Consider the following 24,936-nt stretch of genomic DNA (forward strand, 5'->3'; position numbering starts at 1 on the left):
GTGCCTGTGCTGCTTGGGAGTGTGATGTTCAGCGCACAGTGCAGGTAGGCAGGAAGGAGATTGTGATGTGTGGAGCTAAGCTGGGTATGGGAAAGATGAGAGAGAGGAGAGAGGAACAGTTCCCAAAAACATACAAACAAACAAAAAAGAGTGCTAAGGGAGCTTGCTATTGGAGTGGTGAGATGGGAGACTGAGAAATGAGGAAAAACAAAAATGAAAAAAAAAAAAAGAAAAAGGGTAAAAGGAAAAAAAAGAATAAATTGAGAAACTGGAACTGAAGAAAGACAAAAAGGGAATAAGAGAGAGAAGGAAACAAACAACAACAACAAAAAAAACAAAAAAAGAAATGCTTCCAGGGATGTCCCTGTATATCTGCGCAGAGTAAGGGAGTAGCTTTCAAGCTGTGCTATACTGCCCAGCTTGAAGGGGCTCCCAAGCCAAGAAAAGAAAAAGAAAACAAATAAATCAAAACAGAACATATCAGAGCAAACAAACAAAAAAGCCCCGGGTGTCCCACCAGTGTTGTGACACGGGCCTGGAAGCAGTTTCACAGTCAAGCAGTGTTTCGTAGCCTTTCAGGAAGAAGCAAAGATGGCGCACAGAGCCAGGTATTTGAGAGAAAGGAGGAGGAGGTGGTGAGAGGTAAGGAAGAAATGTGAAGAAGTGGAAAAAAGCGACACCAGCAGCCAACTAAAGGCACTCAGGGAGCTGGCAAGTGCGGGAGGTTGGAATCCAAGTGACACCGGGGTGAAGCTTGTTTTTCCCGGCCAAGAGAGTGTGGCTGCAGGAAGCAGAGGAGGCTAAGTGGGGGTGAAGAATGGTGGGGGGTGAGAAGGCCTATATCGCTGGTTACCGGTTGTTCTGTTTCCTGCTGGAAGCTCTGTGAAGCTGCTTTCTCATACCCACTGTTCGCTGATCTCCAGTAGTAGTCCAAGATGGTGGATCCATGCTGCGGTAGCTGATAGGGGACCTCTGCATGTATCTCTCCTTGCCTTCTGTTCTCGGTCAATTTCTTATTCCATTCGGTGCTTGGCTGAGTTATCTCTTCATTTGATGCTTAGTGTTTCAGGATTGACGTTTGACTCTGTTTGACTTAGCTTTTCTGATCTTTGCTGTGGAGGCAAGGCATGGTGCTTCTGACTATAGCACCATGTTGCCCGGAAGTCCTGTCCTGTGATATTTTTAGAACCAGTTTGTCTTTGGTAATTGATAAATGAAGCCTAGAGATAATGCTAATATTCCATCATAATCAGTACTATGCCTAAGTATTCATTAGAGTTATTAATGTATAACAAAAATACTTTCATTTTTATTTTCTCTTATTCCTGATTCCTATTTTTTTAATGGTTAGACATGTGAATAAATAGTGAAGGGGTTGAAAGGCTCATCTACAAACTTGAAAATTAGCCCATGAATTAGTGAGTGCTGATGACATGAAATACTATAGGCAGCCTACTGATCCGCATCCTCCAGTAATTGGCATAATATCACCCTTTGATCATTCTGTCTTTCCCCAAGGTAGAAATGTTTTATTGGATATGTTATATTGTATGTTTCATAGATTAGAATTGTGACATGCTTTTTTTTTTTTTTCCAATACTTTCATTCCCTTGCTCTGAACTTTAAGGAATATCACACCTCTATGTTCTTGTCATACGTATAATTTATTTCAAGGGACCACATAGATGTCCCTAGAAACTCAGTGCTCATTGCACATTGTCTGACATTCTATATAATTTTAATTGTGAGCAAATTTATAAAACAGTGTATATATATGGGCAAGCACATGTATTATGTAATTCCCAAATATATTCTTTTTCTTGATGGTATCACCTAGATACCATTATTGTTTCCAAAAAATTAGAAACAGTAATTATGTATCTGGAAAATTAAAGAAAATTAAGTAGTACAGTAATGTTTATGAATGTCTTTTATAAGTGGTCATGGTCCATTATGTGATTTTTACAATCTTGTTTGGCCCTGTTTTAGTAGCGCATTTTATAGTGCAATTAGTGATAAAAGCACCAGATATCAGAGACACTACGCTTATATATTGTAAAATATATTGTTTGTGAACCTCCTCAGTCTTGTAGCAGTTGGTAATTGTTGCCTGGCCTACAAGGAAAACAATTATAGAAGGGGGGAAAGGCTTAGGAAGCTGAGGCTGCAGGAAGATAATCACTTTATGAAAAATGTATGTTGGCTAGACCATTAGGGATTTCTGTAACTATTTTCTCATGTTGGGTTTGAGGCACCATCTGAGAGGAATATTTAAATAGCAGTCCTCTGGCTTTCTAGCCTCAGGAGAAGTAAAACCCACCCAAAGTTAAAACAAAACAAAACAAAAACCCATAACGAACAACCCTCTCAGTAGTATAGGACTTGCTGAGAAAATTTTAATAGTCTTAAAAGTAGATTTTTGTTTGTTTAATATTCTTTCATTTCTGCCGTTTGTGTATAGGACACTTAAAAATGTTGATACAGGAAATGACTTATGAGGCCACTGGAAGGGTAGAGAAGTAATGGGGACCTGAAATAGGAGTAGGCAGTGGAAATGTACAAGAAGGGATGGATTATAAGGTATTATGTAGGTTGAATAAATATAATTTGTCAAATGATTTCACAAAAGCTGAAGAGAGAATGGTGGGGCTGTTAACAGAAATGAGCAAGACATGGAATAGGCTTTGAGGCTGGTTGTAATAGGAGATACAGGCCTCTTCTAGAAGAGTGTTGGGAGATGGAGCATTTGCAGGGGGAACAGAATCCTCCTACAAAGGAGTGACGCGATAGTAAGATAGAGTAGGGACGGGATATTTTTCTTTTCCTAAAAAGATGCTGGAGTGTCAGAGCCTGAATTAGAGTACAGTTCTCATTTTGGGGTGCTTGCTATTATCATATTTTTCCAGATATATTGTCTTCCTTAATTGTCACTGCAAATAGGTGAGTTAGTTATTACTGTCCACAACTTTGCAAATGACAAACCTAAAAGTTGGTTACAATAGAGATTGGCAATTTTTTTCTAAAAGTACAGGGCCAGATAGTAAATATTTTAGGCATGTGATGGTATTTTATGAATGCATAAATGAACATGTTAAGAAAATGGTCTGATGTCTGGTGATCTTTTTGACTAGTTTTCTCATACAGGTTTTGTCACAATCAGTTGTTCTTGGTGAGATGATTTTTGGGGAGTGCCTTTGGCAAGAGGGATTTTATTAGTGATGCTAGAAAGCCTTATTGTTGTTGTTGTTAGGTGCCATCGAGTCGATATTGACTCATAGCGACCCCACGTGACAGAGTAGAACTGCCCCGTAGGGTTTCCTAGCCGTTGTCTTTATGGGAACAGATTGCCACGCCTTTCTCCCGCTGAGCTGCTGGGTGGGCTTGAGCTGCCAACCTTTCATTTAGCAGTCAAGCACTTAACCTTTGCACCAGTACCATGAAATCTGTTCCTTAGGCCTATTGTGTGTGATTTTCTGGTTGAGATCTTTACATCCTGGGCATGATTGTGTTAATTAGAAGCATCCTGTTTATATTGAAATACGACATGGTTGAAGACACTGAAAAGCGATCAGGATGATTGATCGTTTACCTTACATTTCTGTTTCTTTTGTCTAATTAGTCAAAAGCCTGAAAAAATGAAGGGGTTGTATTTACAAAGGTTAGTAGCTGTGTATTCTGTGTAACTAGGTGAGAGAATGGAATTTAGTCAAATTTAACCTGCTAAGAACATTCTCTGTGATTTTTGCTTGCAAAATTCACTCTGTAAAAAAATTTTATTCTGATTCAAGTGACTTTGTGATTCACTGTGAAAAGGGCAGTCTAAGGTACAGACAGGATCAAGCCAAATGATACTGTGTATAGGATGCCAGCTGACTGTTTTTGTCCTTCTTAGAATTTTTATGATATGTATGACCTTTGAAGAGTCAATTAAACTTGCTTAACATTCTACCCCAAAACTTTAAAGAATATTTTAATAGAAAATATAAATATGTTGATTATTTATTATTTATTTATAAATATATATAAAGTCAGTTTCTGGTTGTTCCAGGTGGTAACTAAGACAAAACTTTTGTATTACACTAATTGTTATCTAGTCTTTAATAAGTAAGCTAAGGTACCTTAGCTAAGCCGTCCAGTCTTAAGAAAACAAAAGAATAAATGTCTATGACTGTAGGAGGAGAGACCTATTTCCTCAATCAAATAAAGGCAACTTTGTCACCTTCTAGTCTGAGAGGGATATTGAGAGATTTTAGAAGGAAAATTATTCCAATAATAAAATAATCATGATCTTTTAACACATAGGATACTCGTTATTTACCTTGGTTTTCATGTGACCCAGAGATAGTTTAAAATTAATGTCAGTCTCTAACATAATAACAGATATGATAAGAACAGAAAGAGTAGTGTTTTCGATATAATTATTCTACTCAGGATTTTAATTGCTTTCTGAATGCTGGCATTCTCAAACTGAGAACAGCAATCAGGTAATTTTTTTCTTTTCAGTGATTATTAGTATGTTAAAATATGTACTCTCTGGATACTCTGAAATGGTTAGATCCTTTAGGTAGCTTAAAATTAATGTTTCAATTGTAAAAGTTTTTGTTGAAAAATTTTTAAGTTTAATTTTTGAATGGGAAGCTTTATGTTTTCCTAGCTTTTTAAGTTGGATATATTGAATGTAAATTTAACTCTTTTCTAGTAAGTCTGTGTGAACATTGGTTATTTTAATATGTTCTAGATTTAATTGTAGATAAAATATTATGTGTGCATCTCCTTCCTTACCAACATTCCTAGATTGCTGAATTTGTTTATCATGTTTTTCTATCTGCTATTTTTTTCTAACTGCTGCTGTCACAACCAATCTCTGTTACCCTATTTCTAGTTTTCTTTTATATATTAATATATTTGGTTTTAGATCTACCATCTTAACATTTAGGTTCCATTTGACTCACCTTCACTCTCCTTTATCTCTCTTTTTCATGCTTTCTTTCAGAGTGAACAAATATTTTTATTTCATTCCCCCTCTATATAATTGTTAATTATATATCTGATAGTATTCTTTTAGTCCTTATCCTAGAGATTAAAATATGCATCCCCAACTTATTACAGTCTCAGACAATTTGTTACTTTTGTAACTTCTTTGATAATGCTAAAGCCTTAGAAAACTGACTCCATTCACCTCGTTTTCGTTTACATTTTAGTTGTCATGCATTGTGATTCTACATATATTTTAAGCCCTACAAGACATTGGTATTATTGTTTTGTGCAGTCAATATTCATGAATATTTATCCTATTTAACCTTTATGTTGTTGTTTATATCTTCCTATATGTCCATGCTTTTATCTGGGATCATTTTCCTTCTGCCTGAAGAAGTACTCTTATTTCTGTTAGTGCCGGCCTGCTGACAATAAATTCTCTCAGTTTTCAATTGTCTGAAAGTATTATCTACCCGCCTTTGTTTTAAAGAAATCAGCCATCGTTCTTGTTGCCCCTTTGAGGGTAATTTACTTTTAAAAAATGCTTTTTTCTCTTGTTGCTTTTAAGATTTTCTCTTTTTCTTCATTTCTTTTTAGTAGTTTAAATATGATTGCTGAAATGTGGTTTTCTTTGTATATTTATCCTGCTTGGGCTTCCCAGAGCCTCTTGAATCCCTGAATTTGTGTCTCTTATTAGTTTAGGAAAATTCTTGACCATTATGTTTTCAAATGCTGCTCCTGTCCCATTCTTCTCGTTTTTCTTTTGGAAATTCCAATTACATATATATTAGACCACCACCCTTTTTCTAAAACTGTGTCTCACCTGTCTCCTTTTTTTTTTTTCTGGCCTTTTTTCTCTGTGTTTCAGTTTGCACATCTTTGATGTTCTGTATGGCTAATGTTTTCTGCTGTGCCTATCCACAGTTAAACTCATCCATGAGTTCTTACTTTTATTTAGTCTTATTTCTAGGATATCCATTTGATCCTTTTTATTGTGGTAAGTATATATAACAAAACATTTGCCATTTCAACATTTTTTGCATGTACAATTCAGTGAAATTAATTATGCTCATCACGTTGTGCAACCATAGCTATGGTCCATTTTCAAAATTTTCCATCACCCTTAACGGAAACTCAGTGCCCCCTAAGCAATGACTCCTTCTTTCCCCCTATCTCTCGCCATTAATAACCACTATTGATCCTTTTTTGTAGATTCCAGTTTTCGGGTGAAATTCTTCATCTTTTCATCTACTTTCTCTACCATTTTCCTTATTTCCCTGAACATATTAATCCTAGTTATTTTAAAATCTTTGTCTGCTTACTCTGATATGTGGATCACTGGAGGGTCTGTTTTTATTGCTTGTCTTTTCAGCCATATGTTCTAATCTCTTGGTATGCCTAGTAATTTTTCATTGAAGTCTAGACATTGTGAATAAAAAAAAAATTATAGTATGTTCACATGATATCCTTTTCCAAGTAGAATATAGGCTGATCAGATTAATCTAATCAGGAATTAAACAGAGTCAAGGTTTCAGTTCTGTAAATCTCCACCTACCCATAATTTTGCTCCCACCCCTATGGTGTAGCCCTCTAGGGCTTCCAACTGAGATCCCGTCGTGTTTAACAGGGCTCATAGCCTAGAGTGTTTAGTCTAATCCTTGTCTTTTCAGCATGACAACTCTGCCTAAAACTCCATTTTGATTTTCAGAGGCTGTCTGTTTAGCTGCTTAGTCTCTTAACAAAACTTCAGTATTTGGCATGAAGGGACATGGCTCTGTGTCAGGCTCAGTTTTCTTCTTCTCCCTTCTCACCAGGATCTTGGTCCTTTAAATCTTCGATATTTTCTTCAGCTCTGCGAGACTGCAAAGCTCTGTTGTTTTCTCTGTTCTCAGTAATGGTCCTACTGCTTACTTGACAACTCCAGTTTTATTTTTCAAAGGCAGCTTAAAATCAACAGTTTAAAATTGAACTCACAATTATCTCTCTCAGAACATTCCATTCCTCATTATTCTCTACTACCTAGGGTCTGTTGCTATGAGTTGGAATCAACTCCACGGCAACTGCAGCGGGTTAGGATCTGAAAACTATGGCCTAAAGGTCAATAAGGCCCTCAATCTAAGAATAGTTTTTACATTTTTAAAGCATTGTTAGAAAAATATAGGCCCTTGAAGCCTGAAACGTTTACTGTTTGGCTCCCTATTGAAAAAGTTTGCTGGCCCTTTTTGTCCTAGTAAATGTCACTACCATTTGTCCATTATTAAAAAAAAAAAAAAAGAAAAAGAAAACCAAACCTGTTGCCATCGAGTCGATTCTAACTCATAGCAACCCTATAGGACAGAGTAGAGCTGCCCCATAGAGTTTTCAAGGAGTGCCTGGTGAATTCGAACCACGGACCTTTTAGCTAGCAGCCATAGTGCTTAACCACTACGCCACTAGGATTTCCTTGTCCATTATAGATAACAAAAATCATAGGCGTTATCCTTGATACCTTCCTTTCCCCTGAAAAAAACCAATCCAAAACAAACTTTTGTCATTTTTATCTTCTTCTCAAATCCATCTTTTTCTCTCAATCTCTGCCTACCACTCCTCTAGTCCATCATCTTTTCCCTAGATAATACCTTATAATTGATCTTTTTGCATTCAGTTTTGCCCTTTCTATTTCCTCCTCCTCCCCCAGTATGATACCTGCTCCAAAATCTCTATTAAAATAAAAGTGTTTCACCATATCTGAACTGCCAAAACTAATGACCTTTTCTTAGGTTTCTTCAACATCAACCTCTGTAGCATTCTAAAACTAGTTTTTTCCTTGGCTTATAATCACATCATTTCCTCCTCAGTCTAGCTCCTAGCTCTGCTCCTTCTATTGTCTTCTTCCTGCTTGCTAAAGGATCACAAAGATTGGTCTGTAATTCCTACTGGCAAATTATATTTTCAATGTATTTTTATTGAGTGCCTATGTTACAGATGGTTCCTTTTAGTGGAGAATAGTAATTAGAAACCAAGAGCTGGATGCTACATACACTCATTGTTCCTGGGGTGACAGTACTTCCAGGCCATCTCAGTGGTCAGAGCTAGATGATATGTGCATTTTTATATACATATACACATACACAAACACACATCATTACGTGTTTCTATATCTACCTAAATATGTTACATACCTTGAATTAACACCATTACCTCCAATTCCAGCGCACCACCGTAGTCTTTCTTCTAGCCTTCCCTCATCCCCTTCCTCCTGCCATGTTTGTAACTCTCTTCTAAAACTGTGAGAATCCTCACTCCCAATATTTTTAATGTATTTACTTATTTTACGAAATTCCCCCATTTATTAACCAATCTCCCTGCCAACCCCTAATCATTATCCCACCTTTCAGGTACACTAACAAAAGTTAATCTCCTGTAAAGCGGAAGGAGCCTAATTTCTTTTTGATTTTTGAAAAATTTTCTTCTTTTCCTCTTGTTTCTCTTAAGTCATTATCTGTTGTGTTTGTTCACTCTTGTGTTTCTTCCAGATTAGAGTTTATTTCTAAAGTGATGTTTTATTTCTAACTCTTTATTGAATTCTGTCACTTGATTTCGGAGTTTTTCTAATTCTCATTTATGTTATTCTTTCATGTTATGAATCATTTTAAATGTCTTTTAGCTTGTTTTGAGTTAGTACATTCATTTTGATGTGATTTTTGAGTGTGTCTTCCTGTTTTGTTTTGTTTTTGTTTTTTCCTGGTTTTTATTCTCCTTTTTCTTATAGTAATTTTAGGTGGGATTTGACTGCAATACTTTTTGATTGCTCATTTTTTGTGAAGTGATTTTTCCTGGATTATTTGGAATGATTCATTCAGATAGCTTTTCTAACTTTGCAGAGCTTCCTTCTCTGTTGATTTCATGTGGTTTGAAAATATGGCGGCTTGCTTTCTGAGATTTCCTAGCACTGTTCCTCTCCCTCACCCACCCCCCCTTTTCCCCCTGTAGTATCTATGAATTTTGATTACGTTCTTCGCAATTTCTCCTCACTGTGGACCCTTTCCCAGAAGTGTACCCTATTCATCAGTGTTGAAAGTGCACTGGGGCTCTGATGCACCAGCCCCTCCAGACCATTCTTCCGTGAGCTTCACTTACTTGCTATTGAGGTGCACGAAACTCCTCCCAGATTCAGCTGCTATTTTCAAATAGGCTCCAGTGTTTTCTGGTAAATATCTGTTAGCTATTTTGGGGTTTTCCTGTTGTTAGATCTGTTAGATGCCTCACTGCTTCCTTTCCTCTCATAGAGATGCCTGATACCAGGCGGATCGTGTAGTTTATTGGTAGTTTTTTCCCATCCACCTGAACTCACAGGAATACTTTGTCAACTAATTTTGTTGAAAACATTGTCAGTGGTTTTGGCTTTGTTATCTAGTTGCTCTGTCTCTTTTTATGTGGGGATTTGGGAAAATCCAATAACCAGGCTGTCATCACTGCCATGATTTTCCCAGAATTTGAGTCCCTATATTCTTGCTGTTACATGTTAAAATTCAGTGCAATGAATTAGTTAAGGAGAAATTGTATTAAACATTCATTTCCTTTATCTTAATCGTATATTGTTTGAACTGGATGAAGCACATCTTGAAAAATATATGTATATTTTTCTGTTTTTGGATCCATTTAAAATACCAGTGGGGTATGAATTTAAAGAACATATACTTTCTGTTTATATGAGTATATCTTTAACCTACTGGCAGGTGAGAGATTGGCCTGAGTCAGTCAGTCTGAGTTGGAATTTTCCTCATGTGTTGCCCCACCTTTTGCCTGTACCCTACAAGCTCATAATATAGTGGTTAGTAAGAATGGATTTAAACTCTACAGTGAGCAATCAGTGACTTTTTTTTCTTTTTCTTTTTTTTTTTGCCATTACTTCTCTGTTTATTGTTAGTCAGTTGGTAGAAACAATTTAAAATTATCTTAAACTTCTAGAATGAGAATTTGAGAATTTAATATGGTGCTTTTGGTAGAGACTCCTTAAGGATAATAAACTTAAAAAAAAATTGGGAGCCATCAAAGTAAAATTAAAAGCTTTAAAGCAATTGATTAGGTATAGAGACATAGTTAAGATAGTGTGATCAATTTCTGAACACACGTTAATACATTAGTTGCTAGTATCATAAATGCAAGTAAATACAAGGCAATCCATGAAGTCTGGCAGGCTGACCAGCCTCCCTCTCTCTCTCCCTTTCCCTCCCTCTTTCGCTCCTTTCTTCTGTCCCTTCCTTCCTCTCTTTCATCTTTTTTCTCTCTTCCGAAGTTCATCCATCATATTAAGTTAATCTCTCATCCTTCTTATCTGTGTAAAAATAGTTTACATTCCTTTGATGTGTTATGTCCTAATGCTGTTGTTCTCTCTTATTCTGTCTTCATATTTGCCTCACTTTCATAGGACTCTCTCACACACTATGGGAAAGTACACTACCTGTAGGTTGTGAGGGCGTGCACTCCTTTATGTATAAATGTGTGTGGGTGTGCATCATGTGTGGATATTTTGTAGAGTTTGGAATGAATACTTTGAAAATTTCCAACTCAGGGTTAGTTTTCCACCAACTTTTTTTTTTTTCTTTTCCCCCGTCATTCACTTTTTTCTTTTTTTAAATTGAACTTTAGATGAAGATTTCCACCAACTTTTTGTCTGGTTGGAAGGAAGTGAATTTTAGGTTACTATGAGTACAATACCGATTACTCCATTAGGGATCTCTCAAAACTGGCTAGATATTTAATTTATATGTACTAAATTTTTGGTGATTACAGAGTTTTTGGTTTTCTTCCCTCTTTAAGGATATTGGAATTAACATGATGGGATTTGTTGTGATCATTACATAACATCATCAAATAATGACATAGACAAGGGAACTGCCCTCCCTGAAATTTAACAAGCCCCATGGCTGTAGTGCCTTATTTGCCCTGGGCCTTGCATATAATAGGTATTCAATGAATTTATGAATTTAATTCATAGTTCATATTAAGTATATTATAGTACATCATATTATTCTGAGCCAAGAAAATAGCTGTCTTGTTCTATGATGGCTTTAAATTCAGAGTAGTTTTCTTTTTCCCTGGAAATACATTAACAAAAACACACCGTACCCGAAAAGAAATTTAGATTGTTGTGAAATGTATATGAGAGACAACAGAGTAGAAATTTCTTTCACCATCTCCATGATAAATCAAATGGCAGACTGCTGAGAAAATAGGAGCACTAGGTAGATTAGACCCTAAGACTTTCTCAGCAGCCATATCTTTCCAGCCCTTGTGTGTGATACTTTATATTTAACTCTTATTTAGAAACTTAAAGGTATTGTGAAGAAATTTGATAGAAGTATAAAGATTTGTGTCTAAATGTTAATATTTTAGTACTTTGGGGAAGAAATTATTTCTTCTAATATGCTTGAAAAATCTGTTCTTTATTAGACCATTTAAAGATTTCAAACTTCTTGACTTTTATAGCTGCCTTTAGAAAATAATTGAATCAATCTAGTTCAGTAAACATTTATTGACTACTAGGTACTGTTTTAGGCCCTGGAGAGCCAAAATGAATAAGACATGATATTTACCCTCAGGAAATATAATGCAGGGCAGTAAATGGGCTGACTAAGAAATGTAAAATATTTTGCAGAAACCTGTCCAAGCCTGAGGTGATCAGGTCTGGCTTCTTGGAGGAGGGGTATCTCATGCAAACATTGAAGAATGGGTAGAATATAGTTGGGTGATACATGCAGATGGGCTATAGAATACATTCTGGGAGGAGTGGATGGCATAAGCAAAGAAGGAGGTTGGACATACCGTGGATCAACTGGGAGACAGGCAGTGGTGGAAAAGGAGGCTAGTTCATGTTGTGTCATGTGAAGGTGCGTAAACTTTATCTTTTAGGTCAGTGGTTTTCAAACTTCTTTGTAAAAATTAGCATTAAAATCCTTTCCTCAAAGGGAATTCTATATGAAATCCTATATGTAAAACAGGTAAGAGGGAATAGTCCCTAGATGAAGTGGAAGTGGAGAGGAGGGTGCTCACAGACACTTTCACTTGTCTCTTCTTCATTTCCTGCCCCCCGCCCCAAACTCTGCCAACTCTGTTATTTTTCAGACTCCTTATAGCTCTTTGGAGCACAGTTTGAAAATCATTGTGTAGGTAAAATGGAGCTATTGAAGAGTTTTTAGATGCTGAGTGGTAGGTTTACAAGTGTTTCAGATAGGATGCTTTGGTGACTACAAAAAAGATGGGTTCAAGAAGCTAGGATAAGGGATCTGGTTAGGCCATTGTTGCAGTATATCAGGTAGAATCATGAGGGCCTGAACTAAGACAGTGATAGAAAGGATAGAGAGCTTAGATTCAAGAATTGTTTATGAGTTATATTCAGCAGGACCTAGTGATTGAATAGGTGTGGTTGGTAAGGAAGGTTGACTCACAAGTTTTCTGACTGAGTGATGAGTAGAAAGTGGGTCTGTCAAATGTGATATCAAATATAGGACCAGGTTTTGTGGAGGATGATGATGAGCTGCTTTGTATATGGTAAGTGTGAGGTTCCTATGGGATATCTATGTCAGAGATGCCAGTCAGGCAGTTCAGTTTAAGGATGTGAAACTAGAAGGAGGGGCTTGGTGATGGATATACAGATTGTGGAATATCCAACATACAAATGGTACTTAAAACCATGGAAGTAGATGAGATCATCCAGAGATAGCAAATGGGCTGAGATAGGCTCTAGGGAATACCAACTTAAAGTGGAAGGAGAAGAAACGACTGGAGAAAGAGTGGTATGAGGAATATGAGGACCAGCAGAATGTGCTGACCTGCAAACAGAGGGAATCAAGAGTTTAATTGTGTCAACTGCAATAGATGGTGGGTATTGGAAGGATTGAATTGTATCTGTTAGTGAGATCATTAGTGTCCTTTTTCAAAACTGTTTCGCCATGATGTTAGGCTTGATTGTAGTGAGCTAATGAGTGAATGAGAAGTGTGGAAGTAGAAATAGCCAAGTCTTGAATACTTCTGAAAAGTTTGTGTGAGAAAGGCAGGAGAAGGAGTAGCTAGAGGGAGATGCAGTTTTGAAGACAATTGAGAATATTTGTGGATTGAGGCTAAAGAGCCAATAGAGGACAGGCTTGGTATCTGGATGGGTATTTGTTTCTGTGAGTAGTGGATGGGCATTGAGAACAGCACATTACTAAAGCCCTCACGTTTCTCCAAGGAGGAGGGAAGATTGTTTGCAGGGAGTGAGTGTGAGCACCTGACTAGAGGACTTGATGACAGCGGAAAGGACTTACAGAGGGCATCAGGGGGAATGAGATAGGGACTAAGAACAAGTAAAAAATTGACTGTGAATGTGTAGTAGCAACAGGCTGCAATTAGCTGAAGACGAAGGTGTAGGAAAAATTAGAATCTTTGTTCCATTACTCTCCATTTCATGATAGTGTGACATCTAATTTGAATACTGAAAGTCTGTAGAAAATTATAGTCACATGCTAGCTTAAAATTATAAGTAGCAAGATACATGAATTGCGCTTTTAGCATAATTAACAGATGTAACCATAGTAACTCACTTTATTACTAAATGACCCTGTGTTTAACGTTGTGTCATTTACCCTGCTTTGAATCCTTTTACATCTGTGAGGAGGCCTCTTGCCCACCAAGCACAGACAATACATTGAAAATCATTGATCTACAAGGGTAGTGAAGTCTCCAGGATGGTGGCTGTCAAGGAAGGCTGTGAGCCAGTGACAGTGGTTTTGAGGTTTTTAAAATTTACGAATGTGAAACTCATGAGATGACTTAAATGACATGGTATTGCAGGCTCTAAAATTAACCTTGGATAGAATTATATTCATCAGTCAGTCATTTCCGGGAGACAGTTTATTGCAATGTCCAAGGATAGGAAGTATAATGAGTATGTAATGATTGTGGTTGGAATTCTATACAATGCCTTCAGTAGGCTGGAATAGGCCCAGTATATCCAAAGATCTTTCTAGTAATGTCTCCTCCATACATCTCTCTATACTTACTTTGTGTGAAAATACCCATCAATACCTGGCAGCAATCAACGCTGGTGAAATCAGTATTTTCTTAGGGGAGTGGATGGGTGGAAAGGAAGAGGTAGAAAAAAGGGAAAAACAAAAGAAGATTTATGTACATAAATCAGGATTTTCTTTTTACATGATGTAATATAACTTCGTTTCCCAGTCTCCTTTTGGGGGCTGTCATGTGCATTGTAGAATGTTTACCATCACACCTGGCCTCTACTCACTAAATGCCAGTAGCAAACCCCTAGTTGTGATTACCAACAATGTCTCCAGATGTTGCTAAATGTTGCCTGGTGCTGGGGAGAACATTGCCCCTGCATGAGAACCACTGCTCTATACCAGAATCAGAGCTCCTCTAAGGACCATGTTATACTCCTCATTCCAGTGCCCAGCATAAAATATTCATTGAATCACTGTGAATGACCCAACATTTGAGGGTTGTTTAATGTGGCACGGACTCACCCCTTTCCTCAACCCTGCCCGTCTCTAGAATCTCTACAGAATGAATGCTGTTGTTAGCTTGCTTCAAGTCAGTTCTGACTCATAGCAACTCTGTGTACAAAAGAACAAAACACTGCCAGGTCCTGTACCATCCTTACAGTCGTTGTTATGTTTGGGCCCATTTTTGCAGCCACTGTGTCAGTCCATCTCATTGAGGGTCTTCCTCTTTTTTCTAATCCTCTGCTAAGCATGTTGTCCTTCTTCAGGGACTGGTCTCTCCTGATAACGTGTCCAAAGTACATGAGACGAAGTCTCTCCATCCTCGCTTCCAAGGAGCACTCTGGCTGTATTTCTTCCAAGACAGACTTGTTCATTCTTCCGGCAGTCTATGGTATATTCAGTGTTCTTCACCAACGCTATAATTCAAAGGCATCAATTCTTCTACGGTCTTCCTTATTCAGTGTCGAGCTTTCGCATGTATATGAGGTGATAAACACCATGGCTTGACTCAGGCACACCTTAGTCCTCAATGTGACATCTTTGCTTTTTAACACTTTAAGAGGTGTTTTGCAGCAGATTTGCCCAATGCAATGCATTGTTTGATTTCTTGATTGCTGCTTCCTTGACAACATCAGTCTTTTATGCATGTATCCTGATGTTGCTTATTGGTCCAGTTGTGAGGATTTTTGTTTTCTTTGTGATGAGGTGTAATCCATACTGAAGGCTGTGTGGTCTTTGATCTTCATCAGTAAGTACTTCAAGTCCTCTTCGCTTTCAGCAAGCAATGTTGTGTCATCTGCGTATTGCAGGTTGTTAATGAGTCTTCCTCCAATCCTGATGCCACGTTCTTCTTCATACAGTCCAGCTTCTCAGATTATTTGCTCAGCATACAGAATGAATAAGTATGGTGAAAGAATGCAACCCTACTGCATACCTTTCTTGATTTTAAACCATGTAGTATCCCCTTGCTCTGTTTGGGCAACTGCCTCTTGGTCTATGTACAGGTTCGCATGAGCACAATTAAGTGTTCTGGAATTCCCATTGTTTGCAGTGTTACCCATAATTTGTTATGATCCACGCAGTTGAATGCCTTTGCATAGTCCACACAACACAGGTAAACATCTTTCTGATATCCTCTGCTTTCAACCAAGATCCATCTGACATCAGCAATGATAGCCTTCGTTCCACATCGTCTTCTGAATCCAGCTTGAATTTCTGGCAGTTCCCTGTTGTTATACTGCTGCAACTGCTTTTGAATGATCATCAGCAAAATTTTACTTGCATGTGATATTAATGACATTGTTCGATAATTTCCACATTCTCTTGGATCACCTTTCTTTGGAATGAGCACAAATAGTGGATCTCTTCCAGTCAGTTGGCCAGGTAGCTGTCTTCCAAATTTCTTGGCATAGACAAGTGATTACCTCCAGCGCTGCATCCATTAGTTGAAACAACTCAACTGGTATTTTGTCAATTCCTGGAGCCTTGTTTTTCACCAATACCTTCACAGCAGCTTGGACTTTTTTCTTCAATACCGTTGGTTCTTGATCGTATGCTACCTCCTGAAATGATTGAATATTGACCAGTTGTTTTTGGTACAGTGACATCTGCTTTTGATGCTTCCTGCATCATTTGATATTTTGCCCATAGAATCCTTCAAAATTGCAACTCGACACTTGAATTTTTTCTTCAGTTCTTTCAGTTTGAGAAAGGCCAAGCATGTTCTTCCCTTTTGTTTTTCTAACTTCACATCTTTGCACATTTCTTTATATTTTACTTTGTCTTCTCAATCTGCCCTTTGAAATCTTCTGTTCAGCCCTTTTACTTCATCATTCCTTCTATTCGCTTTAGCTACTTTACTTTAGAGAACAACTTTCAGAGTCTCTTCTGACATCCATTTCAGTCTTTTCTCTCTTTCCTGTCTTTTTAATGATGTTTTGCTATCTTCATGTAAGATGTCCTTCATGTCTTCCCACATCTCGCCTGGTCTTCAGTCATTAGTGTTTAGTGTATCAAACCTGTTCTTGAGAGGGTCTCCAAATTCAGGTGGAATATACTCAAGTTCGTGTTTTGGCTCCCATGGATTTGTTTTAATTTTCTTCAGCTTCACCTTGAGCTTGCATATGAGCAATTGATGGTCTATTCAGCAGTCGGCCCCTGGCATTTTTCTGACTGATGATGTTGAGCTTTTCCATTATCTCTTTCCACAGATGTAGTTGATTTGATTCCTGTGTTTTCCATCCGGTGAGGTGCACGTGTATAGTCACTGTTTATATTGTTGAAAAAAGGTATTTGCAGTGAAGAAGTCATTGGTCTTACAAAATTCTATCATGCAATCTCCAGCATCGTTTCTATCACCATTTTCCAACTACCAATCCTTCTTTGTTTTCAACTTTTGTATTCCAGTCACCAGTAATTACCAGTGCATCTTGATTGCATGTTTGAAGAATTTCAGACTACAGAAGTTGGTAAAAATCTTCAATTTCCTCATCTATGGCTTTAATAGTTGGTACATAAATTTGAATAATAGTCATATTATCTGGTCTTCCTTGTAGGTGTATGGCTATTATCCTATCACTGACAGTGCTGTACTTTAGGATGGATCTTGAGATGTTCTTTCTGATGATGAATGCAATGCCATTCCTCTTCAGTTTGTCATTCTTGGCATAGTAGACCATATGATTGTCTAATTCAGAATGGCCAGTACCAGTCCATTTTAGCTCACTAATGCCTAGGATGTCGATCTCTATGCATTCCATTTCATTTCTGACACTTCCAGGTTTCTTAGATTCATACTTCGTACATTCCGTGTTCTGATTATTAATCAATGTTTGCAGCTGTTTCTTCTCATTTTGAGTTGTGCCACATCAGCAAATGAAGGTCTCAAAAGCTTGACTCCATCCATGTCATTAAGGTCGACTCTACTTTGAGGAGGCAGCTCTTCCTCAGTCGTATTTTGAGTGCCTTCCAACCTGAGGGGCTCATCTTCCAGCACTATATCAGACAATATTCAGCTGCTATTCATAAGGTTTTCACTTGCCAATTTTTTCAGAAGTAGACTACTAGGTTCTTCTTAGTCTGGAAGCTCTGTTGAAACCTGTCCATCAAGTGTCACCCTGCTGGTATTTGAAATACCAGTATCCAGCAAAGCTTTCAGTATCACAGCAACACACAAGCCACCACAGGACGACAAACTGACAAGCACAAATGCTGAGAACCTCTTAATATCTACCATTACTGAAAACATCTAGGAAATGTCAGGCAGATATAGGAAGAACCTGACTTTCTCCTGTATTTTCACCACGGACTAGTTGTGTGACCCTGAGTGACTGACTTAGCTCTTAACTTCAATTTTGTTAGCTTTAAGTTGGGTATAATAAGGTTGTAATGAAGATTAAATGAGATAATATGTTTGAAAACATTTATCACAATAGGTACTCAACACACACTGGTTTAATGCTTTTGGTTGATTGACTGAATCATTTAGCACATACTGAGTGCTAGGCCTCAAGCTAGAACTAGTTGGAGAGTGCATTAATCACATCCATACCCAGCATTTGCCCAGCAGGAAGGAGTTCCTACTGGAATGTGGGAGACAAGTGTGCAGTCATTGTGGTGAGCTTGCTACTAGTTAAGGTACGAACACAGTGGGAGAGGGCCCTGGGAGATGGACTGACCTGAATAGTTGTTTGGAAGGCTTTTCTGGAGAAACAGAGACATTTGCATAGAGGAAGAAAAGTGGGGAAGAATATCCCAGGCAAAGAAAGATAAGAGTTTGTGGATGTGGTTGGTGAGTGAGCCTAGTGAGAACAGTGAGCTACGGGCTGAGTCAGGCAGGCAAACCCATTGCCATGGAGTCAATTCTGACTCTTAGCAACCCAATAGGACAGAGTAGAACTGCCCCCCATAGGGTTTCCAAGGAGCACCTGCTGGGTTCGAACTGCCGACTTTTTGGTTAGCAGCCAAACTCTTAACCATTATGCCACCAGAGTTAGATTAGAATCTATCTGAGCATGAATATTTCTGAAATTAGGAATTGTTCACCATGGTGACCCAGGGTAGACTGGAGCAGTTTTTTTTTCTCCTTTTCATTTTGTCATTAGTCTTATCTCTTTTCTTACCAAGTCAGCTTCCTAGAAGCTTTCTTTTTCCCACTCATTCACAAATGTGTTAAGTTTTGGCATACCCAGGGAGTATATTTCAAGTTATAATAGAAGCTCTTTGGATTTTTACAGTTTCTTTCCCACAGTTGTTTGAGACAATTTTCACGTATATTTTTTAGCAAATTCATTTGGGATAAAAATGAGTTGAACTTTATTATCTGTTTTACCAGTGAAATTAAGGCTCCTTGTGTTATCTGTTAGCTCTTTACAACATCTCTCTGAGGTAAAAACAGTCTTTTCTTTATTTGGAAGATAAGAGAATTGATACTCAGGAAGTTAATTGATTCATATACAGGTCTGTATGATGGAGAAGTGAGGACTGCCCCAGCCTCCAGGGCTCCCTTTTGGGAAGAGTTTAAAAGTCAATCTCTTTTGTCCTACTGTGTGGGAATTCTCAATATATTAATCTTCTAATTTCTTAATATATGAATACCATTTGGATATTATTCTTATTCAAACATTATTATCCAGTAAGACATGGCCTGTAGAAATATCTTGAGAAGATATTTTCTTTCTAAGTGGCATGAGCTAAACATTTATATTTAATACTTACACTTGACTTTTATTGAATAATTTGATTTTTATTTATATCATATGAAATGAATTAGAATATAGCATCAAGCCTTAAAACTCATCGAAAAGGTTAAATATCTCTGATTTATGCTTATTAATTTACTTGTTAATGAAAACACATGAAGTAAAATAACATCAGCTTTAACGACTATGTTGTCATTCATGCCTAATCATAAAAACCCCATCCTATCCAAAATCAACGATTTAATATAAGTAGATTACTATATTGTCTAATTCCAACTTAAACGGATTTTTTGAAAAAGAATTCATCTCACATTCAGTGTTACTCTAACCATTAGTGTTCAGTAACAGCAATGTACCAGCAGAGGGCACCAAATACCCATTTCAGTCTTACACATTTTCTTGGTGCTGTTTCTAGTTTCTGTGCCTCCCTCCCCATTCTCCCTTCTGTCTCTTCCTCCCTCCCTCCCTTCCTTCCTTTTTCTTAATACTTAAAACAGTTGATATTAAAACCATATTGTGGAGACTTTTTAGTAGATTTTCACTTAGCTGATTTTAGAATACTTTAAAAGTACATCAAAACCACTTTATTTTTATTCATTGAACCTTTCACATTTAACATCATGCATCAGCATTTCAGAAATTCTTTTGTGGCTTTTATTCTATAAAATATCCAAAATCAAGAGTCAAATTATTGTTCTTTTTAATTTGTCTTTCCTACCAAGATATTCTTAGGTAGTAAACCGGTTGTTTATACCATACTTAGGAAATTAAAAATTATTTAGAATGTGCATTGTAAATATGATGTCTACATAATTATTTTGTAAGATAGTATATTAAGATTTTTCAAATACTTATTTTTCCTTACATTTTATTTTAGGACTCACAGTATTGATATTTATAGAAGCTCGTGTGTGTGTGTGTGTGTGTGTGTGTGTGTGTGTGTGTGTGTGAGTGAGTATATATGTTAGATTTATAACATTTCCTAGCCTTAATATTGTTAATCTCTAGTTTCAAAGCAGATTTATGTATACGTATTTTTAAATCATCCACTCTTCTTTTTTATATTTTAGCATCAAAATCAGCTGACGTCTACAATGCTTGTTGACATAGATTAATGATATCTTTAGGTAGACATCTGACTACTAATATTAAATATAATTTAATATTTTAGCCATAGATTAGACTCAGTACCTTTCAGGAAAAATAATAAATTATTTAATAGGTAACTTTAAAGGTAGTCTTCAAAAGTGATATGAAAACGTTGAATCAGAATTAAGCAAGCTTTTAAATCAGGATCATTGAAGTGAATGGTGAAAGAGTAAAATTATTGCCAGGGTTTTAAATTTCTCGTAGTCATTGGGTAAAGTGAAATGAAGTTAAAATATCATTATAACATTGGTTTTAGAGGACAAAGCTATCAGATGTTTCAGTAGACACGGTTTAACCTAGTATGTATTCAAATATATAATAATGATAAATGTTATAACAAGTGTACATCAACATTTTCTCCTCTGTAGATTGTAAGTTATTGCCTTTATGTTGCTGGGGGCTACTGCATATGGTGTGTATGTGTGCACATGTATGTGCTGAAAAATACCCTTGCTCAAAAAAGAATTAATCTCATGATCATAGTTCTAGCATTTTCTTTTGATTTTCACTCTAGCCACAATCTTAAACCTGTTACTCTTAAATGTGATTGCCACAGGTTCACTTTCAATAATGAGCAAGCAATTCAATAGTTTTTTCCTATTTTGCATTTCTGTAATATTTTAAGTCAGGTTGCTTATTTAGATTTTAAATGGCTAAATTGTGTTTTTTCCTCATAGAGAAAATATAAAGTTATAGGTTTAATATTTACAATGAAAATGTCAAATATATCTATCCTACTAGCCTTTTGAGGAGCCCTGGTTGGTAAGTGGTTAAATGCTCGGCTGCTAACGAAAAGGTTGGCATTTCAAACCTACCAGCTGCTTCACGAGAGAAAGATGTGGCAGTCCGCTTCTGTAAAGATGACAGCCTAGGAAGCCCTATGGGGCAGTTCTACTCCTATGAGTTGGAATCTACTCGATGGCAATGAGTTCGGTTTTTTGTTTTTGTTTTTGTTATTAACCTTTTAATAAGCGTGTGTATGTATGTATTTTGCATTTACCATTGAGTTTTACTAGCAAACTTGAGACCATTTCATTTGTGTATATTTTATATATATATTTATAGCTTTCCTTATTGCTTTATTATATTATATACATATATATAATGTATAATATATTATAGCTTTATATATATATTTATAGCTTTCCTTATTGCCCCTTTCAAGTAAGTCTTTAAATTATAACTTTAAGGACAGACTTTATTTTCTCCCAAGCATCTTGCACATAATAGTCGCTGCACAAATATTTGTGGAATTGAATTTAATCTTTCTCCATGATAATGTAAAGGGGAGTTTGTGAGCACACATTTCAGATGTTCTTAATAAAGGTGGCCAAGCAAGCATGCTGAGGCTGCTGTTAAAGAACTTCCTGAATTAGATAGCTTGTATTTGAAATTGGCAAGAATATCAGAAGGTTTGAATGAGTTGGTTTGCTCTAGATATGTATATCTTATGATTAAGCCATGAGATCCTGGGAGTTTGACAGATTTTTTTTTTCCATTTTCTTAGAGTTAAGGTAACATGTAAGAATGTCAAACACGTCAGTGATCAGCTCTGCCTGCCGTCTTTGTGCATTTGCAATAATCTGTAAAATATAGAATTTGGTACTTTAGAACATATTTGAGTGTTCATTTCTCCATGCATTTAGCTAAAATCTTATCTTCATAGCTTTGCTGGATACCTGTATTTTGTACTAACAGGACTTTGTTAGGTTCATAAAATACACTGTCCGTGATTACAGGTCATATGAAGGACTTAGTGATGTCAGAGATTATGTTATAGCTCATCTACAGGATGAGTCATTTTCTTTCCTTCAGTCTCCCCCTATTTTCTCACCTGTTTTTGTTGTTGTTGTTTTCTTACCCTCTCTTTTTCTGACTGGATTGCTGCTAGGTAGTTTTTGCCACAATGACATAATCAGTAGTACTGAAAAGTTGTGATAAGAGGAGTCACACACAATCATGTCCAGATATCATAGTACCAGACACTAGATAACCTTTTGGTTGTCCAAGCACATGGGCTGTCTGCTGGCACACCTCCTAGAGGGAGACAGAAAGCACTGGCAGATCTGGGGGCGCTGAAAGGGGCACATGTGTAGGTGGCCTCAGATGAGAGAACTAAAGAGTCTGTCTGTGTCCTCACTCTTGCCTTTTTTCTTTAAGCTATTGTTGCTTGAAGAAATATTTTTCCCCCAAATGTCTGATTTTATATCCTATGTATCTTTTCTTCTAAAAGAATTTTACAGATCTTTACTGGAAAGATAATATCCACTAAAGCACTGTGGTGGGCTCTTTGTTTTACCTAATGTTGATATTAGCTATTCACTCATACCTAGTGTCAGGCCTGTCTACCTAATATTGATATAAGATATTTTATCTTATGCTGTGCTGTACCCTAATGCTTGGGCCATGGTGACAGCTTAGTATCTATAACTAACTAACTGACTGATACTTAATATTTGTAGTTAATTAATGATAATGGTAACTATTATTATTAATAGTAGTTATCATATGAATGCTATTCGACTATATATATTGTAAATATTTTCACGTATCAGTCACTCAAATTAGTTTCAGTAGGTGCAAAGTATTAAGCGTAGTGTCTGAAATTACACATTCAGTGTTTGAGAAAGTGACTACAAAGCACTGTGAGAACTAAAAGGGAAATGTACACATTCTTCAACCCCTGCCTTGTTCTTCACCCCCAGTGCTATTGCATACCGTCGTTTTCCCTCATCTGGATGGCTTCTGTTGTCTCCCAATTCATATTCATGACTCTGGTCTTGCTTCTTTGCAGCCAACTTCTATGTTGTTGGTAGAGAAACATTTATAGGATTAAATTTGATCATGTTACTCCCCTCTTTAAAGCCTTTTAGACAGTAGTTCTGAAGCTTTACTGCATAAATGTCACCTGGAGCACTCACTAGACAGATTCTGTCCCATTCCCAGAGACACTGATTTATGTCTGATGTCTGGCCCAGGAACCTGTATTTTTAATAAGCACTACTGCTGATTCTTTGAGAAACACTGTATTAGTGGTTCCCCAGCCTGCAAGATAAAGTTGAAAAGCCTTAGTGTGGCCCTCAGTGCTCTCAAAGAGCCATCCCTTGCATTCTTCCTCTTAGCCGCTTGTGGTTTTGTCAGTGTCCTTCCATGATGTTTCCTGGCTTTATCCTTTTTCACACCTTGCTATCTTTCTGCCAGGAGTTCCTTTTCATAGCTCAAGTTCCCCCTTCTGTGAGGGTCTCCCTGGTCACTCAAGGTGAGGTTTCTTCTTTATGTCCCTTATTGTACCTTGTGGTCCCCTTTATTTATAGCACCATCGCAGTGCATTGCAATAATTTGTTTATATGTCACTGTCTAACTTAGTTTTGCATTCCATGACTAGGAAAGCCATATCTTATTCATGTTTGTAGCCTCAGTGCCTTCCACAAACACAGGATATAATAAGCATTAGGTGAGTGTGGAAGGAATGAATTAAATACAGGAACAAGATTCAGAAAGTCTTGATATATATTTTTTAATTTGTATCCTGTGTAGTATAAATTTATCATCTTACTTATTTATGCTCAGTGGTTAAGAGCTTGGCTGCTAACCAAAAGGTTGGCAGTTCGAATCCACTAGCCACTCCTTGGAAACCCTATGGGACACTTCTACTTTGTCCTTATAGGGTCACTATGAGTTGGAATTGACTCAATGGCAAAGGGTTTAGTTTTAGTTTTTAGATGCACCTTAGATTCTTCATCTGTAGCACAGAAATAGTATTTATAGTCCAACTTCCTGTTAATATCATTCATTCAATTTAGAGTAAAAGTTTATACAAAGGAGGCAGTAATCAGGTTTGCTTGGGAATTCTAGAAATTCTTTTTTAAAGAGGAGCTGCTTGATGCTTCTTTAGTGATAGGTAGAAGTATGTGACAGTAGGGGGACTGAGGAAGAAGCACAAATGCCCCAAACTGGATGGTTCTGGAGGGGACGAGTGGTTTAATTTGCTTTTAGTAGGAGATAATAGGGGATTGTAGCTAGAGATGAAATTAGACAGGTAGGCAGCAGTATGTGCTGGAGGATTGTTTGCACTTTGCAAAGAAGTCTGGATTTTATCCTTGGGTTATGAAATGCCATTGAAGCCTCTTCAGCCAGAAAGAAGCATAATCAGATGGAAGGAGAATTGAGACAGAAGAAAGACCAGCTGAGGGAATTTGGTTGCAATTTCATATGACAGAAGAGTTGATTATCAATTTAAAAATCATTTTATAAAGATTTTGTGAAGTTATTTGTTCATTCTGCTAGGTTTAGGATTATATAAGATGAGTTAGACATGGTGAGTCCCTGATTGAAGTGGTCCCATAGAGTACAAGGAAATGTAAATACATAATGCAACTAATTACATAAATACAACAAAGGCATACAAATATGCCATTAAAAAAAACATTGCTGTTGAGTTGATTCCAACTCCTTGCAACCCCTACAGGACAGAGTAGAACCGCCCCATAGGGTTTTCCAAGGAGCGGCTGGTGGATTCAAACTGCTGACCTTTTGATTAGCAGCTGTAGCTTTTAACCACTGTGCCACCAGGGCTCTGTAAGTCCCTAAAAGGACAGCTGAATAAGTATTTTAATTCCTTTGGCTAT

At 37.1% G+C, this 24,936-nt stretch overlaps 1 protein-coding gene across 2 annotated transcripts in view; it reads left to right on the forward strand.

The window, feature by feature from the left end:
- The window catches only part of WDR7 (WD repeat domain 7), a 426,984-nt gene that overhangs the window by 94,852 nt on the left and 307,196 nt on the right, over nt 1–24,936 (forward strand). The window lies entirely within an intron of this gene.

Source organism: Trichechus manatus, unplaced genomic scaffold, assembly GCF_000243295.1.
Source record: "Trichechus manatus latirostris isolate Lorelei unplaced genomic scaffold, TriManLat1.0 scaffold00063, whole genome shotgun sequence".
NCBI classification, from domain to species: Eukaryota; Metazoa; Chordata; class Mammalia; order Sirenia; family Trichechidae; genus Trichechus; species Trichechus manatus.